The sequence below is a fragment of the Heterocephalus glaber genome, unplaced genomic scaffold, assembly GCF_053883595.1.
Source record: "Heterocephalus glaber isolate CG9 unplaced genomic scaffold, H.glaber_assembly_v1.0 deba00001586, whole genome shotgun sequence".
NCBI classification, from domain to species: domain Eukaryota; kingdom Metazoa; phylum Chordata; class Mammalia; order Rodentia; family Bathyergidae; genus Heterocephalus; species Heterocephalus glaber.
The window spans coordinates 19893159-19901170 of record NW_028258364.1 but is presented as its reverse complement, the minus strand read 5'-3'; the positions used below and the strand labels follow the sequence as shown (position 1 = coordinate 19901170).

General features: G+C 44.3%; 1 protein-coding gene across 2 annotated transcripts in view; it reads left to right on the top strand.

Annotated features, from left to right (window-relative positions):
* Nucleotides 1-8012, top strand: part of Maml3 (mastermind like transcriptional coactivator 3) — a 417197-nt gene that overhangs the window by 211191 nt on the left and 197994 nt on the right. The window lies entirely within an intron of this gene.

The window sequence follows — 8012 nt, the reverse complement described above, 5'->3', positions numbered from 1 at the left end:
GGGTTGTCCTGCTCTTCTTTTTCTAGAAGCTTGAGGTTCAGCATCAGGTTGTTTAATTGGGCTCATTCTGTTTTCCTAATATGCATATTCACTGCTATGAATTTCCCTCATAAGACTGCTTTCATTGTGTCCCATAGATTCTGATATGTTGTATTGTCATTGTCATTTAATTGAGGGAACTGTCTGATTTCTTCTTTAATTTCCTCTGTGACCCATTGGTTATTCAGAAGTGTGTTGTTCAATTTCCACGTGTTTATGAAATTTTTTGAGTTTCTTTTGCTATGGATCTCCAATTTCATCGCACTATGGTCTGATAATATACAGGGGATAACTTCAATTCCTTTGCACTTACTTAAACATGTTCCATGTGTGAGTATGTGGTCTATTTTGGAGAATGGCCCATGTGCAGCTGAGAAGAATGTGTATTCTGATTTTGTGGGGTGGAAGACTCTGTAAACATCTGTTAAGTTCATTTGTTCAAGAGTTCGATTGAGTTCTAGTATTTCATTACTTATTTTTAGTGTAGTTGATCTATCTATTTGTGACAGTGGGGTGTTGAGGTCCCCCACTGCCATTGTATTAGTGCATATATGGCTTTTCATGTCCGTTAGTATTTGTTTTATATAGTTGGGTGCACTAGTGTTTGGTGCATAGATATTTATGATTGTCATCTCTTCCTCTTGGGATCTTCCCTTTAGAAGGATGTAGTGTCCTTCTTCATCTCTCTTAATTAGTGTTGGTTTGAAATCTACTTGATCTGCCAAGAGGATAGCTACTCCTGCTTTTTTTCAGGTTCCTGTCACATGCAGTATTGTTTTCCACCCTTTAATTTTCAGTCTATGAGTTTCCTTTTGAATTAAGTGTCTTTCTTGTATGCAGCATATTGTTGGATTTTGCTTCTTGACCCATTCTGCCAGTCTATTTCTTTTGATTGGTGAATTGAGACCATTAATGTTGATGGTTATAATTGAAATGTATTGACTTGTCATTGCCATGACTTTTTCTTTTTGTTGGGTTCACCCCCTTTACATTTAATTTCTTGTCATGCCAGATGGGTTCATTCTGCTTTGCTTCCTGGGGTTGTGATCCTCAATGTCTATTCCTAGGCTGTTGTGTAAAATTCTTTGGAGTGCTGGTTTGGTATTCATGAAGTTCCTAAGGTGCTCTTTGTCATGAAAGTATCTTATTTTTCCATCCATTTTGAAAGATAGTTTTGCAGGGTACATCAATCTGGGTTGGAGGCTGTTTTCTTTTAGGGCTTGGAATATGTCACTCCCAGCTCTTCTTGCCTTGATGGTTTGTGTTGAGAAGTCTGCTGTGATTCTGATGGGCTTTCCTTTGTATGTGATTTGTTTCTTTTCTCTGACTGCTTGGAGAACTTTGTTCTTCTGTTGTGTTTCTGGAATCTTAACAATTATATGCCTATGTGTAGATTTTTTTTTGATCAAGGCTATTTGGAGTCCTATATGCCTCACTTATCTGTATGTCAAGCTCTTTTCCCCTGCTTGGGAAGTTTTCTGCCATTATTTCTGTGAAGAGATTTTTTATGTCATCTGCACTCTCTCCTGTTTCTTCATTGAGCCCAATCAGTCTTATGTTATTCTCTTTTGCATCATCTAGCAGTTGCTGGATTGATTTCTCCTGTTCCCTTATAATTTTGAAGCAATTTTTCTTTTCCTGGTTGCTAATTGCAATCTTATCTTCTATATCTGAAATTCTGTCCTCACACTGGCTCATTCTGCTGTGTAGACTTTCAGTGGAGTTTTTCATGTCCTGGAAATCTATTTGCATCTGTTTTATGGATTCCATTTGTTTCTTATGTTGGGATTCCATCATGTTCCTCAGCTCCTCTCTAGATTTATTAATCATGTCTTGCACTAAGGGCACAATTTCTCCTGTTATCTGAGAAATTATTTCTGATTTCATGTTTTCCAGATCCCCTTTTGTTTCTAGTTCAGTGGGTCCAAGTGGTTGAGTATCAGAGGGTTCCATCTCATTTCCCTTTGGGGTTGCTGTAGGTGATCTGGAAGCCTGGTTTTGAGACTTATTTATGTGTTTTCTCATTCTGACTGGGGTGGGAGGCTGTTAGCACTTGCACGGATTACCTCCTCTGAGCTGGGTGAGGTGGGACAGGGGCCGGGAGCAGTGGTAGGGATAGTGGCTGGGAAACCCCTTCCTCTGGACCAGGAGCAGTGGGATGGTGGCTCAGAAGCCCCTCCCTCTGGGCCAGGAGCAGTGGGAGGGATGGTGGCCCGGAAGCCCCTTCCTCTGGGCCAGGAGCAGCGTGACAGAAAGTGGCCCAAAAGCCCTTTCCTCTGGGCTGGGAGCAGCGGGAGGGATGGTGACTGGGAAGCCCCTTCCTCTGGACCAGGAGCAGTGGGACGACGGCTCAGAAGCCCCTACCTCTGGGCCAAGAACAGTGGGACTCAGTACCTTGGTCTGGTGCTCTAGTGTCCTCTGCGCCTTGGTAATGTGGAATCAGGTGGCTGCCTGTCTGCAGTGGGGTGATTCGGCGTCTTCCTCACGACTCAGGACCTCGGTAGGGCGTTCACAGACCTGCCTGTCTGCAGCGGGCTGATTCGGCGTGTGTTCCACGAGACTGGGGACCTCGGCAGGGTGTGGGCAGACCTGCCTCTCTGCAGCGGGGTGATTCGCGTCTTCTGTATGAAATAATTTCATCAGTTCTCTTTAACAATGTCCAAACCAAGAAAGGCAAGGAAGAACTGAGGAATTGTTACAGATGAGAAAACGAGTAACAACTAAATACAGTAGGGGATCATCCTGAATAGGATCCTGAAACAGAAAATGATGGGGGAAATGAGTGAAATTCTAATAAGGTCTGTGGTTTAATTAATAATTTTGTACAAATGTTAATCTCCTGTTCTTGATAATTAAACCATGCTTATGTAAGACATTAGCATTAAAGGAAGTGCCATAAAGGATAGGAAGAGTTTTGTGCTATTTTTGCAGCTTTTCTATGTTCCCAAAAAAATAGTTCAAAAAAAAAAAGAAAAGTTAAGGGAGGCTGTTAGTCATTGATATCGGCAGCACTTTTTTTAACCATAGAGGATCCAAACTACCTTTAAAGAAAGCTAAGCAGTCAAATGTCATTTTTATTCTTTCTACTCAATACTCCTTTCCATGTGCTCCATCTCACGGTTCCACTTGTTCCAGGATCTATGGCTCTGAGGGCCCAGGCCAAAAGCCTTCTTCTTTGGGGTCAGGAAAGGCAGCAATAGCCAGCAGGCTGTTCTGTGTGTCCCAGAAGTCCTGTGAGCAGGACCAGGGGCCACCTTTATATCTGTGCTTGTGCCTCCTGCCCCATCATTGTGATTCGCCAGGTCCTCGGGATCCCTAGTCCAAGATGACTGGGCCAATACTTCCTTTATCCTCTGTGCATTCACCTTTCCAGTAAACCAGTCAGTACCCGGAAAAGTGGAACATAACAAAGCCTCTGTAACTTGATCTGAACCAGACAGCCACCTAGAATTAGACATCCATCAGTGGTGAGGACAAAAGTAACACTACAACCCCAGCTCCTCCTCTTGATTGTTGGAGCAGCACCTTGTTCTCAGCTGCTTTATCTTATCCAGATTGCAAAGACCCCTCCACGATCTGTCTCTGACCTCTCAGCACAAGACAGAGGCCCTGTCCAGGGCTGGGTAACGAAAGGGGGTCCTCGTGAAATGTTTTTTCAAAGAGCCCAAAATTCAGTGTATGCTTTTGCTTCAATGTCAAAATCACTTTTTGCTCTGAAGTTTGAATTCTTCTAAAGGACACTGAAATCATGTTTTACTGATGAGGCCTCTGTGTTACCAAACACTGTGGGAAAGCTTAAGGGAAGGTCGCCAAACCAGAGTTCTTCCAAGCGTTAGCCTGAGTTGGTTTTGTCATCAAGGGTCTCGGGTTTTATTCCTAACAAAGCATTCCAGCGATTTTTTTGGTCCTCAGGAAGCGATGATGTGAGCACATACCAAAAGGAGATCATAGCAACTCTCTCCAGAGAAGGTAGTAAATGAATAAATAATAAGATACTAGTTTCCTGCATTCTGGGAAGAAAGAGATTTTCCCGTCCATGTCCAGGTGAGATATCAGAATGTGAACTCGTGCCTCTTAGAAGAAGCATCCGGGAGTGAAACAATGAACATTTGGTTCCTCGCTCACTATTGTTTGCCAGAAGAGGAAAGACCATCTTAGCACACCTGACTTCAGTGCTTTTTAGTTCCTGGTTTTGAGAGAGACAGAAAACTCTTTCTCACTTCAGGATAAGAAATTTCAAGGTGTTCACACAGAGAGAGGAACTTCATGTGTTATAAATGAGAAAGGAGAAGAAAATTTTATGTATTTTATTATGAAAGGTCATTTTTTTTTGGAGCTAGTTCTGGGTATATTTTAAGATTGCTATTAATGCACACGCAAAAATGCAATTAAAGGAAGTGGAAAACCCAGCATCTATTAACAAAATATCTTCTTTTACCACACTTCACCATCGCTGGAATAGAATCATTTCCTGTGATTTTATTACAATTCATCTGCTGTGCCTGTATTAGAATGGCATTTCAGGGGCACAATGATTTTGTGACTTTCTACCTCTGGGTTGAGAAAAAGGAAATAGGTTGAAGTAGTTTGGAGTCAGTACCACTTTTTTATGATGATATGTCAAACACTGAGAAGAAAAAAAACGTGCTGCTTCTGCTGAGTGGAGATGGGAGAGTTTCATGCATTATTGAGAAGCAGATCTGGCCTGCAGACTTCAGACTCGGGAAATACAGCCAGGTACCATCTCAAAACAGGCTCATAAGAGTCTCACAAATATATTGTTCTGTCATCTCTTGCAAGATTCCCTTCCTTCTTAATAAAGATGGCTGGTGATCACATAACTAGCCTTTCTTTTATTTAGACAAGGAAACTAAGAGCAGCCATAACCAATAAAAGGGTTAGTAACTTATGAGCCCATGAGTTATCAAAAAAGTTAATTATCTGCCTTCTAATAAACCAAAGAAGCATCCAGATGTTTTTAGAAGGCTTTTATGACAAAAGTTTAAAATCTTTAAAAATTGCTTCTGTGTTTTATTAAAAGGAGTAATCTTAGTGTATATATGTGGGTGTATACATACGGGTGTGCACATACATGCTACTATTTTAAGGTAGCCTGTGGCAGTGCTATCTTGGTTCACAAACTTAATTTGTTCCATGATTCTGGGAAAGATGGCCGCAGTCGTGTTCATCACCCAAACAAAAACAAAATTTTGCCAAACGCTTCTGTTTGCAAACCAAATTGTTCACAAACAAAATCATTAATGAACCGTACACATGTGCATACATACACACATTAGAGCTACCCTTTAAAATATTGAGGGGGGCGTGTGGGTGTGTGTAAAAGTTGAGTAGAACACTTCACTTCTCGGTAAGTAGGGCGAGCAAGGAGCAGATTAAATTTTCAGAAGGGTTTTATGGTGCACACATCCCTATTTTCAGCCCTGAGATAATGAGGCTGCTCCGTGAATGTTAGGTCAGGAAATCAAGGAGAACATAACCAAATACATGATTTGTGGTTTATGCAAAATCAGACATCCTTTTGCAGTGCCCATGGTCAGGGGCGCGAAGATGACTGACCACAATCCATGAGTTGTCATGACTGTTCCTAGGCAGTGACAAAGGGAGGTGGTAGGGTGCAGTGCCAGGCCCAGGGGTGGATGTGTCTCCTGCAAGGGTGGCCAGTAGAGCCATGCTGCTTGCCCATGGCGTCTTGCTGCCCACTGGTCCTGCCACACCTGGAGTGTGGGCCTGGGGAGCTGGAGTTCTGGCAAAGCAGGTGCAGTGACTGACCAAAGGGCCAGTGTCAGGACTCGGCAGGGTGTGCTGGTTCCAGTGTGAGCCTATCGTGGGCCCTCTTAGTATCAGGTGTGGCAGAGCACATGAGATCGCAGACCCCTAGCACTCTGGCCCCAAATCCTTTGAGGGCACAGCTTTATCTTCATTCCCATCCGATTGGAGCCACTGCTGGTGAATGCTGACAGCAGCCCCCCACCTCCATCCTGGCAGTGTCCCTGGTGCCAGGAACCTTGGGAATGGGCAGAGATTTGGCAGAATTCCTGGTGAATGGATGGCACCCCAGTGAGCACGGCGGTTAGCATTTCTTGGTGTTGCCAGACACAGCCTTTGCTGGCTCACTTTTTCTCAAAAGAGGGCTATTTTGAAGCAGAGTCTTAAATGCTAAAGAAGTAAGAAAAACCTAAACCCTGTACCTCTACATTTCCAGAACCTGAAACAGAGCAAAGGATTCACTTTTCCAAAACTTTTATTTCTTGGGTAAGAAATAAATGTAAATCTTGTGCCTAATTCCCCTGATTTTTCAGACTTAGCTAAGGCAAAAAACCAATCCATTGTGTTATTGACTGGTATCATTAGCTTGAGGTTAGGGACCCACGATCTCTCTGAAGCAGACCTGCCTTCTTCCACCTGCCCGCATGTTTTCTATCCCTCTATCATTTTTGCTGTCTGTCTACCGCCTTTGAAATGGTAATGATCTTGCACAAGAAAAGCCATTTTTTTAAATATGAGTGCTTAAGGAATTAAAGGTGAGAGAGAAAGTGGAGGGTGTTCGGAAAGATGGCAGTGTGTCATTAAAAAATAAATAAGTACACCCCTTGGAATTACTAAGCAAGCAAGCAGCAAAAGGGAGCAGAAGGCGGAGGACATGTGGGTGTCTCTCGCAAGCAAAAGAGACAGTATTTCTAACAGGCTGGCTTAAAGCCCTCTTAACAATGTGCGCTACTCTCCCTGGATCATGGATTGATTTCCCTCTGCCCTCCACAGACCTGGCTGCGGTTAAGCCTTGTGTCCTCCACGTGATGCTGAGCCGAATCAGATTTTCCTTTTAGTTGTTCGATCAAATTTTCCTTCTTAGAGCTAAGAAGGCACACTTGGGACCTTATAGTAATTGCCTCCCCACACTCAACTGCTGATACCTTTATTGGATTGGCATAGGGTTTCAGAGGACTGTGTTTAACATGCAGTGAGCCGCAGCAATGCAAACAGCTCCAGTGTTTAAACAAGCATCCATTAGGCCAGGAAACAAGGCGGTGCCAGCCCATTTGGTGCTCGCAGTGCTGACAGCTTGAGGTGAGCAGGACCTCCGGCGCTGGGACTGGAGAGGGCGGCTCCAGGGGAAGAGAGGAGTCAGTGTCAGAGACAGAGCCCATTCTCTCTGGGTTCGCAGAAGAGGGAGTGGACAGGGAGGGAAGTGTTGTGGCTAGGAACATGTGCAAAGCTCATTAATATCTCATTATGTTAGAATTGCAATCTCCCCACAGATCGGCCTTAACATCAGCGGTGCCGGAGGACCAGCTTTGGGAGAGCAGCCCCCTCCTTTTCTCTGCAAGCCCCGACAAGCTCCCCAGCTTGTTTTGCAGTAAGAGTGGTGGTGTTGAATTTGTGAGAGAAGGCTATGAGAAAAACCCCACAGGAGCAATAGTGAGCCACCCAGGAGAGGCAGGGAGACTGAAAACTGTGGTTTGTAAATACACAGTGACCAGCCTTCCAGGGTGGCAGCCAGCAATGGAAAGAAGAGGGAGAGAGGAGGGTTGAGCAGAAGCTGGGAAAATACTGGAGAGCTTAAGCAAGGGCCTGGGCATGAGTGGCAGGGCAGGGGGGAAGAGGGCCTGGCTTGCCATGCAGACCTAGATTTCTCCTTGTGTCACTGGTGGGCTGAGTTTTCTGGAGCTTCTGGAGGTTCTTTGGGATCAACCACAGCAGTGTAAGGTGGAAAGGAGAGCCGGGCAAACGTGGAATAAAGAAAAGGCGGTGCTAGAAGGCTGAGGCAGGAGGATTCCAAGTGTGAGTCCAGCCCGAGGAACTTAATGAGACCCTATCTCAAAATTTTAGAAATAGTAACATAAAAAGGGCTGTGTCGTTCAGCGCAGGGTCCCTTGCTTCGATCCTTAGTACCACACAAAGGGGGTGGGGGGTCAGACAGTGCAACTGGAGCTCTGTCTTCCCAGCCTTTCGTG